Raw genomic sequence first — 21,447 nt, forward strand, 5'->3', positions numbered from 1 at the left:
TTTTCCTCGGGTGAGGTAAGTATGAGGGAGGCATTTGTGGTAACTGGCCAGGAGGGGGAGGGGGAGGAGCCCCTTTTAAAAATATCCTGATGCAGGATTCTGTATGTGTATGGCTGTTAGCTTGTTTTGCAATGGCTCTGAGTGTGGTTACTATAAATGTTAGGAGTATTAAAAGTAGTGATAGGTGTACGTTGGTGTTGTCATATTTGAGTGGGATACAGTGTGATATTTTGTGTTTGCAAGAGTGTGGTATCCCTGGGTTGGAGGACTATAGTACTTATGAGGGGAGGTGGGGTTATGGGCCATCTGTGTGGTCCGGATCAAATGAAAATAAATCAGATGGGGTAGCAATTTTGATTAAAAATAAGGGGGTTATGATTAAAGATCATAGAGTGATTGAAAAAGGTAGGGTGCTGGAGGTGGAGGCGGAATTTTTTTGGGAAAAGTTTTAGCTTAATTAATGTGTATGCTCCGCCAGAGGTGGAGGGGAGGGCTAGTTTATTTGAAGATTTAAGGGTTAAATTAGTGAGGAGCAGGCCGGTTATTGTAGCAGGGGATTTTAATTGTGGGTTAACAATGGAGGATAGGCGAGAGAGAAAGAAGGGGTTCAAGCTGGATAAATCTAGTAAAATGCTAAAAGAAATAGTGGAGGACTTTCGACTAGTGGACTGTTTTAAAGTGAACAATGTGGGGGAAAGAGGTTTCACTTGGGTGAAAGGGGATGGGACCCAGGCGTCCAGGATTGATTTTGTGTTTGTCTCACAGAGGGTGGAGTGCGAGGAGTGTGTGCTGGTGCCAATGTTTTTCTCTGACCACTGTGCGCTGAAAGCTGCTTTTGACCTTACAGGTTGTGTGGATGTAGGGAGGGGTGTGTGGAAGTTAAATTGCGAGTTGTTGGAGGATGATTGGGTGTGTGAGGTATTTAGAGAGCGGTATGGCCAGTGGCTGTCCTTAAAGGACCTTTGTGGGTCCCAGGCAGAGTGGTGGGATCTGGTGAAGGAGAAAACAAAACATTTCTTTATTTGGGCGGGGAGGAGGAAGGCAGAGAGGGAGAGAAGGCAGGAGAAGGTTTTGTTCAAGGAGCTGGAGAGTTTAACTAAATTGTACAATGCAGGGCTGGACTTTAGTGAAGAGATCAGGGAAGTGAAAAAGAGACTGAAGGGGGTGGTAGAGAGGAGGGTGAAGGGGCTCTTATTTAAAAGCAGAGAGAAGCATTTAGAGGAAAATGAAAAGTGTAGTCGGTATTTTTTTAAAAAGGTGCTGGATGGGAGGAAATTTATAGACTCTATGAAAGGGAGGGATGGGGCTTTAGTTAAGACTACAGAGGGGCTGTTGAGGGTGGTGGAGGAGTTTTATGGGGGCCTTTATGTAAGGAAAGAAATTGAAATGGGGGCTATGGAGGAGGTGTTAGGACATTTGGAGCGGGAGGTGGGGGATGGAGGGCAGTTGGACAAAGAGTTTACGAGGGAAGAGTTAGATGAGGTGGTCAGGGGGGTGAGGCTGGGCAAGACACCGGGGGGGGATGGACTCCCTGTGGAGTTCTATTTAAAGTTTTGGGAGTTAGTGGCACCAGATCTGTTGGCCTTGTTTCGGGAGTGTGGGGAGGAGGGAGGGGAGTTTCCACCTTCATTTAGAGAGGGCATTATTACATTGATTTTTAAAAAGGGGGATAAGGCTGAGCTGAAAAATTGGCGGCCAATTACATTGTTGAACCAGGATTTTAAATTGTTCAGTAAATTGTTGGCTCAACGTATGAGGGATGTGCTGGGGGATGTTATCCACCCGGATCAAACTTGTGCCGTTCCAGGTAGGAAGATCACGGACAGCCTGGTATTGATGAGAGATGTCATCTGTTATGCGAGAGACAGGGGAATTCGATTATGTGTACTAAATTTAGATCTTGAAAAGGCGTATGATCGGGTCTCGCATCAGTTCATGTTTGGTGTTCTGCGAAAAATGGGGTTTGCAAAGAGGTTTTTAGACTGGGTGGGCCTGTTATATAAGGGTGTGTATAGCAGGGTATTGGTAAATGGGTGTCTGTCAAATCCAGTTAGTGTGGGATGTGGCGTCCGTCAGGGCTGTCCGTTATCTCCGCTCCTGTTTATCTGTTGTATGGAGCCGCTGGCACAAGCTTTGAGAAGGGACCCAGTGTATAAAGGGTTAACTATTCCTGGGAGTGGGGGGCAGGAGGTTAAATGTGTCTTGTATATGGATGATGTCAATGTCCTCTGTCGGGATGAGTTGTCCATTCAGAGGACTTTGGAGAAAGCTGATGTTTTTTGTCGTGCGTCTGGGTCTAAACTGAACCAGGAGAAATCGGAGGCAATGTTCTACGGGAAATGGGACGGGAGGGGTAGTATAAAATTAAAAGGTAAGGAAGACTGCATTAAGATTCTGGGGGTGAAATTTGATGCTAATGGATCAGGGGGTAAGAACTGGGAGGAGGTGGGAAGTAGGGTCAATAAAAAGCTAGGGTTTTGGAGGCTGAGGAGGCTTACGATGGAGGGGAGGGTGATGGTGGTAAAGGGGGTAATATTGCCACTGTTGTTGTATGTGGCGGTCGTGTTCCCACCATCTAGGAATGTGGTAACGCTGCTAAACAGAGCTGTGTTTCGTTTTTTTTGGCAGGGGAAATGGGAGAGAGTGAGGAGGAGTGTGGTGGGGAAGGATAAATTAAAGGGGGGGAAAGGGTTGCCAGATGTCCAGACGTTTTTAATGTCAAAGTTTTGTGCATTGCATTTTGCTATGTGTCTGAATGGTGTGTCAAAAGGGGCCTGCTTTGTGAGATTCTATATTAGTTCCTATTTGAGGAAGTTAAAGTTGATGTCCGTGCCTTTGTCTGTGCCAACAGCCTTTGATCTGCCCTATCATTATGCGTTATTTAAAAGATTTGTGATGTCCAAGGGGCTGGAAGGATGTAAGGCTGAAATTGTGGCTAATGGTAAATCTCTGTTTAACTTTCTGCAGGGTAATGGGGATATGTGTCCGGTTCATGGCCTTGTGTTAGACGAGACGCCAGAAGTGTGGCAGAATGCGAGCCATCCTGCCCTGATGAACGAGCATCGAGATCTGTCTTGGTTGGTAGCCCACGATGTATTGCCAGTTCGAGCGGTGATGCATGCATGTAATCTGGGGAGGTCACCCAGATGCCCGAGAGAGAAGTGTGGAGAGGAAGAAACGGTCAGTCACGTTCTCTGGGGATGTCTGGAGGCGAGGAAGGTGTGGAGTGAGGCAGGCTCCGTCCTGGATTTGTTCCGGGGACAGCTGCCCATACATAGGCAGCGTGTGCTGTATGGGAGCCCGAAGAAAGACCAAGAGAAACTGAGCAAAGTGCAGTGGGGCATGCTGTGGGTCCTAATACGCTGTCTGTGTGATGCAATTTGGAAGGCAAGGAACTGTTTTGTGGTGAAGGGCGTGAGCCTGCCTGCCCAGGCTGTTCTTGAAATGGGACTAAGTCAGATGGAGAGCTATGTCCTAAAGGACGCTTTGCGACTTGGCCGACAAGAGGCGAAGAGAAGATGGAGGCTTGAGGAATGGAGACGTGGAGATCTGTGGGCTACTGGCGTGGGATGAGATCTTGCTGCTTGTTTATTAGAAGTAGGATAGGCATATTGTTAGGGGCACATGTTATCCTGTAGAAAGGTTTCAAAAATGGAATTGTATGCGTGATTATGTTTTGTATTTGTTGCATATATGGGAGAGATGTAATGTGATATGTAATGTGTTTTTTTATAAGTGGATTGTAATGTGTTGGTTCTGTTCATGAGTTTGGTGTATATAAGTGGTTATAGTTATTTTTGTATTGTGATGTTTAAGTGTGTTTTGTGAGTTGTGTTTGTATGTGTATTTTTTTTCCATTAATAAAAAAAAAAAAAAAAAAAAAATCTGTTCTTATCAGTTTAATATCTGATACGTCCCCTATCTGGGGACCATATATTAAATTGATTTTTGGAACTGGGAGATGGAAGAGGGGCTTGCTCCGTCCACTCCACGCATCGACCTGGTATTGCAGTACCTCCAGGAACGGTGCACTCCCCTCCCGGGGGGAAACTAAACTGGTGAAAAATAGATGTAGTGTTTAGGAAATTCCAGTAGGATGGTGTGTGGTTTGTCTTGGCTGTGTGTTACCGGTGTAAAGGAAAGACCGTGAAAGTATTGTCCAGTTACTACTATATGTATTTTGGAAAGTAACTGAAAACACTCATTTCATACAGTATGTAAAAGATTTACATAAGCTAAAAATAAGAACTGGGGAAAAGAGCCCTGTGTGGTTTGTCCAGGCTGCGTGTTCTCAGGTATAAACACTTGTTGCAACTATGTTTTAAGATGCAATATCTTGTTGCATCCAACAGATGGCGCCACAGCAATTTTTGATCCTTGTAATGTCAATTGGTCTGTGGAGAGCTGTTTTTTAGTGAAGTTTAATTTCAATTTCTGCAAGTTAATAATTTTATTATTGCCCAACTTTGCCCCTAGATAGTTTCTTCTCTTAAGATGCAATATCTTGTTGCATCCAACAGATGGCGATACAGCAATTTTACTTCTTGTAATGTAAATTGGTCTGTGGAGAGCTGTTTTAGTGAAGTTTAATTTCAATGTCTGCAAGTCAATTTAATTATATGACTAATATTATATGTAAGCGTATGGAAACTATAATAAGATCCAAAATGGAAAATTACCTATATGGTAACAATATCCTGGGAGACAGTCAGCATGGTTTTAGGAAAGGGAGATCGTGTCTAACTAACCTGCTTGACTTTTTTGAGGATGCAACATTGAAAATGGATACTAATTGCAAAGCATACGATTTCCAGAAAGCTTTTGACAAAGTCCTGCATAAAAGATTAATTCTCAAACTGAACGCAGTAGGGATTCAAGGAAATGCACGCACATGGATTAGGGAGTGGTTAACATGTAGAAAATGGAAAGTACTGATTAGAGTGGAGTACCACAGGGATCAGTATTAGGTCCTCTGCTATTCCTAATCTTCATTAATGATTTAGATTCTGGTATAGTAAGCAAACTTGTTAAATTTGCAGAAGACACAAAAATAGGAGGAGTGGCAAACACTGTTGCAGCAGTAAAGGTCATTCAAAATGATCTAGACAGCATTCAGAACTGGGCAGACACATGGCAAATGAAATTTAATAGAGAAAAGTGTAAAGTACGGCACACAAGCAATAAAAATGTGCATTATAAATATCATATGGGAGATACTGAAATTGAAGAAGGGAACTATGAAAAAAAGACCTAGGAGTTTATGTTGACTCAGAAATGTCTTCATCTAGACAATGTGGGGAAGCTATAAAAAAAGGCCAACAAGATGCTTGGATATATTGTGAGAAGTGTTGAATTTAAATCAAGGGAAGTAATGTTAAAACTTTATAATGCATTAGCAAGACCTCACCTAGAATATTGTGTCCACTTCTGGTCACCTTGTTACAAAAAGGATATTGTTGCTCTAGAAAGAGTGCAAAGAAGAGCAACCAGAATTATCCCGGGTTTAAAAGGCATGTCGTATGCAGACAGGCTGAAAGAATTGAATCTATTCAGTCTTCACAACGTCGACCCAGGGGACTTTTTCGACCTGATAAAAAAAATGACAAGAGGTCACACATGGAGATTAGATAAAGGTGCATTCAGAACAGAAAATAGGAGGCACTTTTTTTACACAGAGAATTGTGGGAGTCTGGAACCAACTCCCCAGTAATGTTGTTGAAGCTGACACCCTGGGATCCTTCAAGAAGCTGCTTGATGAGATTCTGGGATCAATAAGCTACTAACAACGAAACGAGCAAGATGGGCTGAATGGCCTCCTCTTGTTTGTAAACTTTATGTTCTTATTATTGGCCGACTTTGCCCCTAGATTTGTTTTTCCTCTCTGAACTTGGCCCTTCCACTCCTGATATTTGTTCCAAACCCTGTTCTAAATTGCAGGATTCTCCCCAGGAATTCTGTACAGCCGAGCGGCAGAACATTATAGCTGGGAGCACTTAATGGAAAATAAACTTGCCTTACCTTAAATATATAATACGACAAAATTGAAATAATGTGTTGTCTTATGTTGACTATCTGGTTACGCTTTTCTGTGTTCTGCATTTTCTTTTTCATGCCTGTTTTTTATTATGGTAAATTACCATGCTTATTTAGGCACCCTACGATTTGACTGGGGAAAGATAACGTAGGGTTACTGGAGTTCACACAAAAAAGGTAACCTTTGCTCTTTTTAGAGTAATTATTGAGCTTATTGCTTCATTTATTATTTATTATTTATTATTATTATTATTATTATTATTATTATTATTATTATTATTATTATTATTATTATTATTATTCTTGTTATTATTATTATTTGTTTATTTAGCAGACGCCTTTATCCAAGGCGACTTACAGAGACTAGGGTGTGTGAACTATGCATCAGCTGCAGAGTTACTTACAACTACGTCTCACCCGAAAGATGGAGCACAAGGAGGTTAAGTGACTTGCTCAGGGTCACACAATGAGTCAGTGGCTGAGGTGGGATTTGAACCGGGGACCTCCTGGTTACAAGCCTTTTAACCACTGGACCACACAGCCTCTTAAATTGCTTTCTTTTAAGTTTTCAGGGCATTATTTGTTTTTCACTATTATACATTTTTGGAATGCAACTGTTCATTTTAACAGTACTCGCCCGTTTGGTCACCATCATAACTGTTGCAGGAAACCGCAGTGTATTAATCCAGCACCTCTGCAATTAAGCATTTGTATGTCAGCTGACAACAGTTGATATCCCATCATGCCTTTCTTCTGAAAGGCGTACAGCCTCTGAACGAACCCCCCAATATCTCTCACAAGCACCTGGGTACATATTGTTACGATGTCATGACAAAAGGAATACTTTTTTTTTTGGTGCATATGTATAGCTATCGTGTACTATATCACCTTACAGTACAATAATACGACAAAAAATGGACTCAATGATAATACCCGAAAATCTTTATTTAATAAAGTAGCCGGCGCAAATATAATATTAGGTGGTGGATTGCGCCTATTGTCGGCTTATTTTGCCCCCCTGCATTCATCGTCACTATTTTTGCTTTGAAAATTGTTTATTTTAGCAATCATTTAATGTTTTAGCCTCTCAAAGTGCTTAACACAAACCCGCCCCTTCATCTCTGATTGGTTAAATGTTGTGTGAAGACGTAACACAGCTGTCATGTGGTTCCAAGATTTCCAAGGGGAAAAGTGGATCGTGCAAGCGCAGTAAGGCAAAAGGAAGGTGCAGCAGCAGTAGTTTGATTTAAGGGGGAGGTTAACTACATATATTGCAGTACCTCCAGGAACGGTGCACTCCCCTCCCGGGGGGAACTAAACTGGTGAAAAGTAGACTTCAAACTCTTGCAGTTTATGGTAGGACTATATAACTTGTCCTGGCTTTGTTTCTAGGCTATTTAATCACAAATGGGTCTTTGCTGCAATAGCTTGTTCCATCCGACAGATGGCACTAAGCAAGTCTGGCATAAGATTACATTCAAAGCCCTGTAGTGGAGAGTCTCACAGTGCTGTGTTGCAACACAGCCAGCTCAAGTTAGTTTTCAATAGAAGTACCTGTAGTTTTAAACCTCGTTGGCTGGTGTGCTTTCTCTCTGAGTCTGCGTCTTGTGTGATGACTTGTATTACCGCCCCAGTCTGAGAATTCATGACTGACTGGTACTGAGTTGAGCTTAGACCTGTTTTTTAAATGTTGTTGCACATTTTAAATCCAGTGTTTCTGCTTATTCCTGTCCTACGGATTGGTTGCAGGATTTGCATTATTAAAGTGCTTTTTTATTTCTACACGTCTCTGGCAGTAAAGATGGTCAGCAGGAGGGGTGTTTTTTTTAATTGATCGCTTTTCTGTACTGACTATTTTGTTTATAAAATCAACCAGCGTTTGTCAACTGATCGTCTGCTAGAAGCGCAATCAATCCTTATTGTTAAAAGCACAGTAGCATCTGCAAGACGGGTGGATTGGGCCTGGGGAGAATCCTGAATTGTTTAATTAAACCAATTAAATAAGCCTCCATCCTGACCCTGTAGTTCATTCTCATTTTACCTGTTAAACCTGGAGTGGAATAATGGTCTCCAGGACCGGTGTTGTAGGGAATTAATAGACCGGGGGAAAAGTGGATCGTGCAAACACAGTAAAGCAAAAGGAAGGTGCAGCAGGAGTTTGATTTAAAGGGGAGGTTAACTACATGAATCCACATGTTCTATCTGGTAGTTTTATTTGCCAGATCGTATTGTATTGTGTTCACACTTTTTTTTTGTTTGTAAAATGTGTGGTGCAAAGTGTTCATTTATACTGTAACTTGCCTCTCTTTACACTAGGCCTAGTGTTAAATGCTTGTCACCTTTTTTCTGCCTGTTATTGTCGTTAATCACTTTTAGTTGTGTGATCGCAAAGATTTATTTCCTGTATATTAAAAGGTTTTACACATCAAGGTTATTCTTTAGTCAATTTAAAATGTTTTAGTAATTTTCTAATGACATACAATATTGTAGTATTGCAAGGTATATTGTCAGTAGGCCTGACATTAACTATCACAGTTTACAAAGATGAAATGTTAACATCCTAGTATTAAAAATATAAATAAATCAAACATTATAGCTAAATTAGTAAACACGTGTTTTTTTTTTTTTGATTAGGAACAGAAGTTTTGTCATGTAGCATATATACCTAGGATGGAAAATAAAAATTAGTACTGTCTGTGCAAACTGGCCGTGCATCGTGGCCTAAGTTAGTAACCGCAGCATGGAGCTCAATTTTGTCTGACAATCACGCTTTAACTGTTTTCATAAAAGCTCGCATACCTATCCTTGCAGTACTGCTTGCACGTTAAATATGTAACAAACATCTTGAGTTGCTGTAATGCTTGTTAGACATACATGACACTTAAAGTTCATTTTAAATTAGTTATTGTTAGTTAATAGATCCAATCAACTTATTCCCTGGGCTCGTGGTAGGTGTAAAGCTTAGAAACAATGGAACCTCCCCTTTTAAATTCTAGATGGTGATCCACTTTTTCCCTGGTCTACTTATTCCCCAGGACACCAGTATTGGACACCCCTGATCTGTGGCTGATTTGACCCAGTTGCTATGATTTTTAAAGGAAGGATGCTGTAGAATGAAGTTTACTTCAAAATAACCCATTAAGTGCCAGTGTTGTAATTGAGGACAGGCTGCTTTGTAATTTCTAGAGCATTAACTGACCTCTACCTCAATTCTCTTCAACTATATTATAAGTTCTGCTAATTTTAACTGCAAAAGTTGCCTAAATGTAATGTATCCAATTATACAAATAGCTTGTGCTAACTGTTTTCAAAAATGTGGTTCTTCACAGGTTAAAAGACATGCTTTCTGTAGTTCAGTTAACCATGGCACTACAGTGCCACCCGGTGGATAACATTGCCTGAATGCAGCTTCAGCTCATGTATTTGTGACGCAATAATAGGGGGGCGTGTTTATGCTGTTTGGAATTCTGGGTTGATTTAGCTCCAAAATGAATGAAGACGTGTTTTAAAAACTAAATAAAGCACACTCCACTTTACAAGTTAATACAACATGCCTTGCTGTGTGTGGCTTTGTTCCTGTGTTACAATACTTGCATACGTCCCTCCCACCTTAACTGGTGAAGGAGTGAGCCGAGGGGGGGCCCTCGTCTCGAGGGCAGCTCAGCATCGCTTCTCGGCCTTTTGGCTAAGATCAAGTGTAGTATCTGTTCTTATCAGTTTAATATCTGATACGTCCCCTATCTGGGGACCATATATTAAATTGATTTTTGGAACTGGGAGATGGAAGAGGGGCTTGCTCCGTCCACTCCACGCATCGACCTGGTATTGCAGTACCTCCAGGAACGGTGCACTCCCCTCCCGGGGGGAAACTAAACTGGTGAAAAAAACAGATGTAGTGTTTAGGAAATTCCAGTAGGATGGTGTGTGGTTTGTCTTGGCTGCGTGTTACCGGTGTAAAGGAAAGACCGTGAAAGTATTGTCCAGTTACTACTATATGTATTTTGGAAAGTAACTGAAAACACTCATTTCATACAGTATGTAAAAGATTTACATAAGCTAAAAATAAGAACTGGGGGAAAAAAGCCCTGTGTGGTTTGTCCAGGCTGCGTGTTCTCAGGTATAAACACTTATTGCAACTATGTTTTAAGCTGCAATATCTTGTTGAATCCAACAGATGGCGCTACAGCAATTTTGCTTCTTGTAATGTAAATTGGTCTGTGGAGAGCTGTTTTAGTGAAGTTTAATTTCAATTTCTGCAAGTTAATTTGATTATATGACTTCTATTATATGTAAACTTATGGAAACTATAGTAAGATCCAAAATGGAAAATTACCTGTATGCTAACAATATCCTGGGAGACAGTCAGCATGGTTTTAGGAAAGGGAGATCGTGTCTAACTAACCTACTTGACTTTTTTGAGGATGCAACATTGAAAATGGATAATTGCAAAGCATACGACATGGTTTATTTAGATTTCCAGAAAGCTTTTAACAAAGTCCCGCATAAAAGATTAATTCTCAAACTAAACGCAGTAGGGATTCAAGGAAATGCATGCACATGGATTAGGGAGTGGTTAACAGGTAGAAAACAGAAAGTACTGATTAGAGGAGAAACCTCAAAATGGAGCGAGGTAACCAGTGGTGTACGTCAGGGATCAGTATTAGGTCCTCTGCTATTCCTAATCTACATTAATGATTTAGATTCTGGTATAGTAAGCAAAGGTCATTCAAAGTGATCTAGACAGCATTCAGAACTGGGCAGACACATGGCAAATTAAATTTAATAGAGAAAAGTGTAAAGTATTGCATGCAGGAAATAAAAATGTGCATTATAAATATCATATGGGAGATACTGAAATTGAAGAAGGGAACTATGAAAAAGACCTAGGAGTTTATGTTGACTCGGAGATGTCTTCATCTAGACAATGTGGGGAAGCTATAAAAAAGGCCAACAAGATGCTCAGATATATTGTGAGAAGTGTTGAATTTAAATCAAGGGAAGTAATGTTAAAACTTTATAATGCATTAGTAAGACCTCACCTAGAATATTGTGTTCAGTTCTGGTCACCTCGTTACAAAAAGGATATTGCTGCTCTAGAAAGAGTGCAAAGAAGAGCAACCAGAATTATCCCGGGTTTAAAAGGCATGTCGTATGCAGACAGGCTAAAAGAATTGAATCTATTCAGTCTTCACAACGTCGACCCAGGGGACTTTTTCGACCTGATAAAAAAAAAAATAAGGACAAGAGGTCACACATGGAGATTAGATAAAGGTGCATTCAGAACAGAAAATAGGAGGCACTTTTTTTACACAGAGAATTGTAAGGGTCTGCAACCAACTCCCCAGTAATGTTGTTGAAGCTGACACCCTGGGATCCTTCAAGAAGCTGCTTGATGAGATTCTGGGATCAATAAGCTACTAACAACCAAACGAGCAAGATGGGCTGAATGGCCTCCTCTCGTTTGTAAACTTTATGTTCTTATTATTGCCCGACTTTGCCCCTAGATTTGTTTTTCTTCTCTGAACTTGGCCCTTCCACTCCTGATATTTGTTCCAAACCCTGTTCTAAATTGCAGGGTTCTCCCCAGGAATTCTGTACAGCTGAGCGGCAGAACATTATAGCTGGGAGCACTTAATGGAAAATAAACTTGCCTTACCTTAAATATATAATAAGACAAAATTGAAATAATGTGTTGTCTTATGTTGACTATCTGGTTACGCTTTTCTGTGTTCTACATTTTCTTTTTCATGACTGTTTTTTATTATGGTAAATTACCGTGCTTATTTAGGCAATATTTAGTGTAATAATCCATCACCTCTGCACTTAAGCATTTGTATGTCAGCTAACAGTTGATATCCCATCATGCCTTTCTTCTTAAAGGCATATAGCCTCTAAACAAACCCCCCAATATCTCTCACAAGCACCTGGGTACATATTGTTACGATGTCACGACAAAAGGAATACTTTTTTTTTTTGGTGCATATGTATAGCTATTGTGTACTATATCACCTTACAGTACAATAATACGACAAAAAATGGACTGAATGATAGTACCCGAAAATCTTTATTTAATAAAGTAGCCGGCGCAAATATAGTATAAGGTGGTGGATTGCGCCTATTGCCGTCTTACTTTGCCCCCCTGCATTCATCGCTATTTTTGCTTTGAAAATTGGTTATTTTTTTTTTTAGCAATCATTTAATGTTTTAGCCTCTCAAAGTGCTTAACACAAACCCTCCCCTTCATCTCTGATTGGTTAAATGTTGTGTCAAGACATACCACAGCTGTCATGTGGTTCCAAGATTTCCAAGGGGAAAAGTGGATCGTGCAAGCGCAGTAAGGCAAAAGGAAGGTGCAGCAGCAGTAGTTTGATTTAAGGGGGATGTTAACTACATGTATTGCAGTACCTCCAGGAACGGTGCACTCCCCTCCCGGGGGGAACTAAACTGGTGAAAAATAGACTTCAAACTCTTGCAGTTTATGGTAGGACTATATAACCTGTCCTGGCTTTGTTTCTAGGCTATTTAATCACAAATGGGTCTTTGCTGCAATAGCTTGTTCCATCCGACAGATGGCACTAAGCAAGTCTGGCATAAGATTACGTTCAAAGCCCTGTAGTGGAGAGTCTCACAGTGCTGTGTTGCAACACAGCCAGGTCAAGTTTAGTTTTCAATAGAAGTACCTGTAGTTTTAAACCTCATTGGCTGGTGTGCTTTCTCTCTGAGTCTGCGTCTTGTGTGATGATTTGTATCACTGCCCCAGTCTGAGAATTCATGACTGACTGGTACTGAGTTGAGCTCAGACCTGTTTTTTTAAATGTTGTTGCACATTTTAAATCCAGTGTTTCTGCTTATTCCTGTCCTACGGATTGGTTGCAGGATTTGCATTATTAGTGTTTTTTTATTTCTACACGTCTCTGGCAGTAAAGATGGTCAGCAGGAGGGGTGTTTTTTTTAATTGATCGCTTTTCTGTACTGACTATTTTGTTTATAAAATCAACCAGCGTTTGTCAACTGATCGTCTGCTAGAAGCGCAATCAATCCTTATTGTTAAAGGCACAGTAGCATCTGCAAGACGGGTGGATTGGGCCTGGGGAGAATCCTGAATTGTTTAATTAAACCAATTAAATAAGCCTCCATCCTGACCCTGTAGTTCATTCTCATTTTACCTGTTAAACCTGGAGTGGAATAATGGTCTCCAGGACCGGTGTTGTAGGGAATTAATAGACCGGGGGAAAAGTGGATCGTGCAAACACAGTAAAGCAAAAGGAAGGTGCAGCAGGAGTTTGATTTAAAGGGGAGGTTAACTACATGAATCCACATTTTCTATCTGGTTGTTTTATTTGCCAGATCGTATGGTATTGTGTTCACACTTTTTTAATTTTCGGTTTGTAAAATATGTGATGCAAAGTGTTCAGTTATACTGTAACTTGCGTCTCTTTACACTAGACCTATTGTTAAGTGCTTGTTGCCTTTTCTCTGCCTGTTAAATTCATTAATCACTTGTAGTTGTGTGATCGCAAAGATTTATTTACTGTATATTAAAAGGTTTTACACATCAATGTTATTCTTTAATCGAAATTAAAATGTTTTGGTAATACATTCTAATGACATACAATTTTGTAGTATTGCAAGGTATATTGTCAGTAGGCCTAACATTAACTATCACAGTTTACAAAGATGAAATGTTAACATCCTAGTATTAAAAATATAAATAAATCATACATTATAGCTAAATTAGTAAACACATGTTTTTTTTTTTGATTAGGAACAGAAGTTCCCTTTCAAGTCGAAAATAACCATCAAGGTATGGGACATTGCCGTCAGGCAGTAGGGATTGGCTGAGCTTTATGTCAAAGCTGCCGATAGGCCTCCGCGCAAGCTGCCGTGTAAGCCCGCCCCCCTGGGAGCTTACTATACGCAGCGCGCGGAGAGTCACTTCCTCTTTTGCCTTCAGCCTCAGTAGCGGTAGGACTTAGAGCTATTTAACTGATTGTACTCACTAAAGCTTAGGCTTGAGAAGCTGGTTTTTATCCCCTTCTCCGAGTTTATTTCAGTTATACTCTCCGGAGTTATTATTATTATTATTATTATTATTATTTAGGATATATATTGTTTTACATTATATATTCCTTCTCGCTTTGCTTCGGCATCGCGTTTCTTCGTGGTCTCCCCGTCTTTCCTCTGTTCTTATAATTATTATTGTGTTTGGGTTTTTGTATTTATTGTATATATATATATATATATATATATATATATATTTTGTTATATATATTGTATATATTTTGTCTGTTCGGACGCGTGTTGCGTTGGCCTTGGCCCACGTGCATTTGCATCCTCGGTCTAGCTTAGGCTAGACCGTGTGTGTGCGTGTAGTCTGCTCTGCAGTGTTCCCCCCCCGCGGTGCGTTCCCGCCACGTGGTATTGCACTACACCCTCTTACCTTCTGCGTCCAGAAAAAAAAAAAAAAAAAAAAAAAACTTTTCCCTTCACTATACAGAGGAAGACAACCACCAACGTGCAAAATCCCCAGCACCTTCAGGTAGGTATTGCACAGCATCAGACGCCGTACCAGCACTTAGCGTCTCCGCTTGGCGGGTCAGCTGACGCTTAGGCGTCCGTGCTAGCGTTCCACGCTCGGTACTCGCGCTTCGGCGCTCGCGCTCCGGCGCTTTTGGTGTCAGCGCTTGTGCGCTTGGTGCAGCGCTTCGGCGCTTTGTGCAGCGCTTCTGCGCTTGGTGCTTAGTGCTTCTGCACTTGGGGCTCAGTGCTCGACTCTTCGCGCGCGGTGCTCGACGCTCGGTGCACGTTCCATCAACGCTTGGTGCTCGGTGCTCGACACTCGGTGCTCGACGCTTCGGCGCTCGACGCTCGGTGCTCGGCGCTTGGCGCCTCGACGCACGCACCCTCGACGCTCGACGCACGCACCTCGGTGCTCCGTGCTTCGGTGCTCGACGCTCGACGCTTAGGCGCTCGACGCTCGGTGCTCGGCGCTTGGCGCCTCGACGCATGCACCCTCGACGCACGCACCTCGGCGCTCGACGCTTCGACGCCTCGACGCGCGCACCCTCGACGTTCGACGCACGCACCTCGGTGCTTGACGCTTCGGCGCTCGGTGCTCGACGCGCGCACCCTTGACGCTCGACGCACGCACCTCGGCGCTCGACGCACGCACTTCAGGTGCTTGACGCTTGGTGTCCGACGCTTCGACGTTCGACACACGCACCTCGGCGTTTAACGCGACAGTGCTCGACGCACACTCTTGGTGCTTGACGTCAATACTAGACGCTTCGGCGTTCTACTATGTCTGGGTTCCACCGTTGCGTGACCTGTCAGGACAAGTTGCCTGCCAGCGACCCTCATGAGGACTGCGTCGCATGCTTGGGGCCGGACCATGCCGCTTCTGCTCTGGCAGATAGGGCATACTGCCAGCTATGTGCGGGGTTTCAGACACGCACCCTTCGCCAGAGAGCTAGGAAGGAGGTTGGAGGTCGTTCCCCATCCTCGGGCTCGTCCCACACCGTCTCGGCCCCACCGTCATCTGTCGTGTCGCTGCCGGCGACGTCTCAGCTCCCTCTGAGCCCATCTTCCCAGCTTACAGCTTACACTTTTGGTTAAGCTGGCTCAGCTGAATGCGCGAGCACAGGGCAGGAGCATTGCTTCCCTTGTGGTGGCAAGGAGGCAGCTCTGGCTCTCACAGGCCAGGGTACAGGAGCCTGATAAGGCCCCGTTGCTAGATGCTCCTATATCCCCGGGGCACACGTTTGGCCCAGCGGTGGAGGAGATGCTGCAACGCTCCGTCAAGGCGCGTGAGGCGTCGCAGCAGTTGGCTAAGATGTGGCCAAGCAAGCCCTTCCAGCCAAGGCGGCCGCAGGAGCGCCAATGGTGCAGGGCGCCGCAGCAGCAAGCGCACCCACAGGGCAGTAAAACCGCCCCTTTGGGGGTTTCAGCACGCAGCCAACCCGCGTTTGCAAGACCGCAGCGCGGAGGGTGGCGCCCCAGAGGAGGTAGCAGACCACGCCCTCGTGGCTCTGGCCAGGCCCCTCGTGAGCGAGCGCAGCCTAAGCAGCCCTGAGAAACCCCGGCAGCCGTTAACCCACCCCTACACTGTTCCACAGCTCCTGTTCTGGCAACAATGCACCAACGACATCTGGGTGCGCAAAACTATACTCACCGGGTACACCCTTTAATTCCGATTAAACCCCCCCCCCCCCCCCTTCAGGGGAGTGGTGGTAACTGCAGTGAAGGACTCGGTTCAGTCCTCAGCTCTAAATGCAGAAATACAGGCATTGCTCAAGAAGCGTGCCATTCAACTAGTAGACCCTGCTCTGACCGACCAGGGGTTCTACTCCAAGTACTTCCTAGTGCCAAAAAAGGACGGCGGGCTCCGCCCTATTTTAGATCTGCGACTACTGAACAAATACCTACGGGTGTTGTCGTTCAAGATGCTTACGCACAGGCACATTGTCCAGTCTGTCCGGCAAGGCGACTGGTTTGCCACCGTAGACCTCACAGATGCATACTTTCACGTTCCCATCTGTCCGGGTCACAGGAAGTACCTACGTTTCGCATTTCAGTGCAGGGTCTACGAGTTTTGTGTCCTGCCATTCGGCCTGTCTCTAGCTCCTCGAACCTTTTCGAAGTGTATGGACGCCATTTTAGCCCCCTTGCGGGCTCAAGGCATCCGACTGCTGAACTATCTGGACGACTGGCTCGTCTGCGCGCAGTCAAAGGAGCAGTTGGCACAGCACACAGTGATGGTTACAGACCATCTTCAGCGGCTAGGTCTGAAGGTCAATTCAGAAAAGAGCCGCCTCGTGCCGAGCCAACAGACCGAATTCTTGGGTCTGCATCTGGACTCTGTGTCCATGGAAGCGACCCTGTCGACACAAAGAGTTGCCTCACTGGAGCGGTGTCTCTCCCTATTCAGGTTGAGAGAAACAGTCAGCATGGAGCTCTGTCAGCGCATGCTGGGGTTGATGGCTGCCGCCTCGCAAGCCCTTCCTTTGGGCTTACTACACCAGAGACCTCTGCAGGCCTGGTTCAATGCCTTCGCGTTGCATCCGCGGAGAGACAAACACCGCAGGTTGAGGGTATCCCGAACCTGCTGGGAAGCACTGCGCTGGTGGAAAGTTCCGTCGAACATCCGCCAGGGCGTACGCTTGGGTCCCATCTTCCGAAGGGAGGTTATTACGACCGATGCTTCCAACCAGGGTTGGGGAGCAGTCTGGAATGGGTCGGGGACTCGCGGAGTGTGGTCAGGACCCTGGAGGTCGGCCCACATCAATGCTCTGGAACTCAGAGCGGTGGACCTTGCCCTTCGGGCACTTCTTGCCAGTGCTTCTAGGCAAGCACGTGTTAGTGCGGTCAGACAACACCACGGTAGTGGCGTATATCAACCGCCAGGGCGGCTTGCGGTCCCCCTTCACCGGTTGGTAACACGGCTGTTGCTTTGGGCTCAACCGCGTTTAGCCTCTCTGCGGGCGGTTCACCTACCGGGCAGAGTAAATTACGGCAGCGGATCTCCTGTCCAGAGGAGGTCCTCTTGCAGGCGAATGGCGTCTTCACCCTCGGGTGGTGGAGCACATTTGGGACTGGTTCGGCACAGCGCAAGTCGATCTCTTCGCTTTGCGAGAGACCACGCACTGTCCCCTATGGTTCTCGGTGAAGGACCTCGACAGCCCCCTGGGAGTCGATGCACTGGCTCACGAATGGCCGCCAGGGCTCCTGTACGCATTTCCACCGATTTCGATGCTCCCCGCCTTCTTGGATAAGGTCAGGGTAGAGCAAGCGACAGTGATCCTGATCGCTCCTCGGTGGCCTCGGAGGATATGGTTCCCGAGTCTAGTGCAGTTGTTGCACGGTCGCCCGAGGGAGCTCCCTCTGCGAGCGGACCTGTTGTCCCAAGCCCAAGGAGGGCTATGGCACCCAAACCCCAAACTCATGCAGTTATGGGCTTGGCCCCTGAGCGGGAGCGCTTGTCAGCCTTAGGGCTTTCGACGGCGGTTATATCCACCATTCAGAGTGCGAGAGCGCCCTCTACTTGGTCGCAATATGCGTATAAGTGGCAATTGTTTCAGAGTTGGTGTCTGGCTGAGGGCCATGACCCGGTCTCTTGCCCTATGGCAGTGATATTACAGTTTCTGCAGAAGCTGTTAGATGAGGGAAAGTCTCCCTCTACACTTAAAGTGTATTTGGCCGCTATTTCGGCTTGCCATGTACGCATTGACGGGTTATCACCTGGTTGCCATTTCCTGGCATCTCAGTTCCTAAAGGGCGCAAGACGCTTGCGGCCTCCAAGGTCGACCAGTTTACCGTCATGGAGCCTTGATGTGGTGCTAGAAGCCCTTACCAAGGCACCGTTCGAGCCTCTCCACAGTGTGGATATGAAGTTCGTGTCTATTAAGACTGCGTTTTTGCTGTCAGTGGTATCAGCAAAACGCGTGGGCGAGTTACATGCACTCTCGGTGCATTCATCATGTACTCGTTTCGCAGGAGACGGTTCGAAGGTCTCCATGCGTCCAAATCCGGCCTTTTTACCCAAGGTCATATCCCCGTTTCATATGAACCAACCAGCCGAGTTGATGGCGTTCCATCCTCCTCCTTTTTCTTCCCCAGAGGAAGAGCGGTTACACATGCTCTGCCCTGTGCAGGCATTGAGGTGTTATATTGACCGCACAAGGACTGTGAGGCAAACAGAACAGCTGTTCATATGCCATGGTTCTAAGACTTTGGGTCAGCCGTTGTCTAAACAACACCTTTCTCATTGGATAGTGGATGCTATTCAGTTAGCATATGATTCTATGGGCCTTCCGCCACCAGGGCAGTCGAAGGCACATTCCACTAGGGGTATGGCAACATCCTGGGCCCTCTTTAGAGGGGTGCCGATGTCTGACATTTGCGCTGCAGCCAGTTGGGTTACACCGCATACATTTACGAGGTTCTACCGGTTAAATGTACTGGAATCCTCTGCTCCGTCATTTGGAGCATCTGTGTTGCACTCTATGACGCATCAGGTTGCGGACGTATAGAGTGGTTGACAATATGGTGTGACTATTCCACCTTGGGACAGGTGTCATTGCGAGCATAGATGCTGAGGCGCAGCTCCGCATATGTGTAGATGTACTGCCTACGCAGTTGCGTTATGACGTAAGTCTGTCCTACTGCCGAGAATCCTCCCTCGCGACGGCTTGGGTACACTGTTCCCATACCTTGATGGTTATTTTCGACTTGAAAGGGAACGATAGGTTGCGGATGCAACCCCGGTTCCCTGAAAGAGAAAATAACCATCAAGCCGCGAGGTCGCTCTGGAGGCCTTCACGGCCTGAAGGGCAAAAGAGGAAGTGACTCTCCGCGCGCTGCGTATAGTAAGCTCCCAGGGGGGCGGGCTTACACGGCAGCTTGCGCGGAGGCCTATCGGCAGCTTTGACATAAAGCTCAGCCAATCCCTACTGCCTGACGGCAATGTCCCATACCTTGATGGTTATTTTCTCTTTCAGGGAACCGGGGTTGCATCCGCAACCTATCGTTTTGTCATGTAGCATATGTACCTAGGATGGAAAATAAAAATTAGTACTGTCTGTGCAAACTGGCCGTGCATCGTGGCCTAAGTTAGTAACCGCAGCATGGAGCTCAATTTTGTCTGACAATCAAGCTTTAACTGTTTTGATAAACGCTTGCATACCTATCCTTACAGTACTGCTTGCACGTTAAATATGTAACAAACATCTTGAGTTGCTGTAATGCTTGTTAGACATATACATGACACTTAAAGTTCATTTTAAATGAGTTATTTTTAGTTAATAGATCCGATCAACTTATTCCCTGGGCTCGATCTACTAATTCCCTCTACGTGGTACCAGTCGGTGTAAACCTTAGAATCAGTGGAACCTCCCCTTTTAAATTCTAGATGGTGATCCACTTTTTCCCCGGTCTACTTATTCCCCAGGACACCAGTATTGGACACCCCTGATCTGTTGCTGATTTGACCCAGTTGCTGTGATTTTTAAAGGAAGGATGCTGTAGAATGAAGTTTACTTCAAAATAACCCATTAAGTGCCAGTGTTGTAATTGAGGACAGGCTGCTTTGTAATTTCTAGAGCATTAACTGACCTCTACCTCAATTCTCTTCAACTATATTATAAGTTCTGCTAATTTTAACTGCAAAAGTTGCCTAAATGTAATGTATCCAATTATACAAATAGCTTGTGCTAACTGTTTCAGAAATGTGGTACTTCACAGGTTAAAAGACATGCTTTCTGTAGTTCAGTTAACCATGGCACTACAGTGCCACCCGGTGGATAACATTGCCTGAATGCAGCTTCAGCTTGTGTATTTGTGACGCAGTAATAGGGGGGCGTGTTTATGCTGTTTGGAATGCTGGGTTGATTTAGCTCCGAAATGAATGAAGACGTGTTTTAAAAACTAAATAAAGCACACTCCACTTTACAAGTTAATACAACATGCGTTGCTGTGTGTGGCTTTGTTCCTGTGTTACAATACTTGCATACGTCCCTCCCACCTTAACTGGTGAAGGAGTGAGCCGAGGGGGGGCCCTCGTCTCGAGGGCAGCTCAGCATCGCTTCTCGGCCTCTTGGCTCCGATCATAGTATGTGGCCTGCCCGCAGCTTTTGAGGATCAAGAAAGAGAAGGTGATGGCGTTCCGGAATTCTGCATCGGCCCCTGGGGCGCGACTATTGAACACCCTGCGTTTCGTTGGAAAAGAAGTAGATGGAGAGAGGATCAGAATGGATAGAAGGACCTTTGCAAACAAGGTAATTTTTGATTTTTTGGGATTAACAGCAAAGGAAATATATTGTTATCAGGATTTCCAAGGAAGAAGTACTTTTGATGTAACTTTTACTGGGGAATACATTTGCAGCAAAGCTTGGGATAAATGTAAAGAAAGCAATTTTTCTGATCCTATTCAGGATTTTTGGATTGAACCTTTTTTTGCAAGAGAAACACGAATCCTGACTGTGCACATGTATAATCCTTACTGCAAAGAGCATGATATTGTTTCCTTCTTAAAGCAATACTGTGAGGTATTAGGAATTGGAATTAAAAGCAAAGATGAGGATGAGCTATGGAATGGGAAGAGACAGTATGTGGTGAGGCTAAAACCAAGTCCAACAGGGGGCATAATGCACCCTCCAGCTACTTTCTTTATTGGAGCAAATAAAGGGTATTTGTATTATGCAGGACAACCTTTGACATGCAGAAAATGTGGGCAGACAGGACACATGGCAGAGAGGTGTGAAAATAATTTTTGTCGGAATTGTATGACAGCAGGACATTTGGCAAAGGACTGTAATGTTCCAAAAGCATGTAACCTGTGTGGGTCTAGAGAGCACATGTTTAAGGAGTGTCCACAAAGACAAAAAAAATATTCAGACGCACTTAGGGACATTGAAGAGG

General features: G+C 44.6%; 4 non-coding genes across 4 annotated transcripts; all 4 read left to right on the forward strand.

The window, feature by feature from the left end:
* The first annotated feature begins 3,845 nt into the window (after nt 1-3,845).
* Nucleotides 3,846-4,037, forward strand: LOC117414526 (U2 spliceosomal RNA). Its single transcript, XR_004662761.2, has one exon. It is a non-coding gene; the product is annotated as a U2 spliceosomal RNA (small nuclear RNA).
* A 3,598-nt stretch (nt 4,038-7,635) lies between these two features.
* Nucleotides 7,636-7,702, forward strand: LOC117967805 (small nucleolar RNA SNORD31). Its single transcript, XR_004662140.1, has one exon. It is a non-coding gene; the product is annotated as a small nucleolar RNA SNORD31 (small nucleolar RNA).
* A 1,996-nt stretch (nt 7,703-9,698) lies between these two features.
* On the forward strand, nt 9,699-9,889 carry LOC117967796 (U2 spliceosomal RNA). The gene has a single exon (XR_004662133.1). It is a non-coding gene; the product is annotated as a U2 spliceosomal RNA (small nuclear RNA).
* Nucleotides 9,890-12,761: 2,872 nt separating this feature from the next.
* On the forward strand, nt 12,762-12,828 carry LOC131709491 (small nucleolar RNA SNORD31). Its single transcript, XR_009311558.1, has one exon. It is a non-coding gene; the product is annotated as a small nucleolar RNA SNORD31 (small nucleolar RNA).
* Nucleotides 12,829-21,447: the final 8,619 nt, after the last annotated feature.

The sequence above is a fragment of the Acipenser ruthenus genome, chromosome 43, assembly GCF_902713425.1.
Source record: "Acipenser ruthenus chromosome 43, fAciRut3.2 maternal haplotype, whole genome shotgun sequence".
Lineage (NCBI taxonomy): Eukaryota > Metazoa > Chordata > Actinopteri > Acipenseriformes > Acipenseridae > Acipenser > Acipenser ruthenus.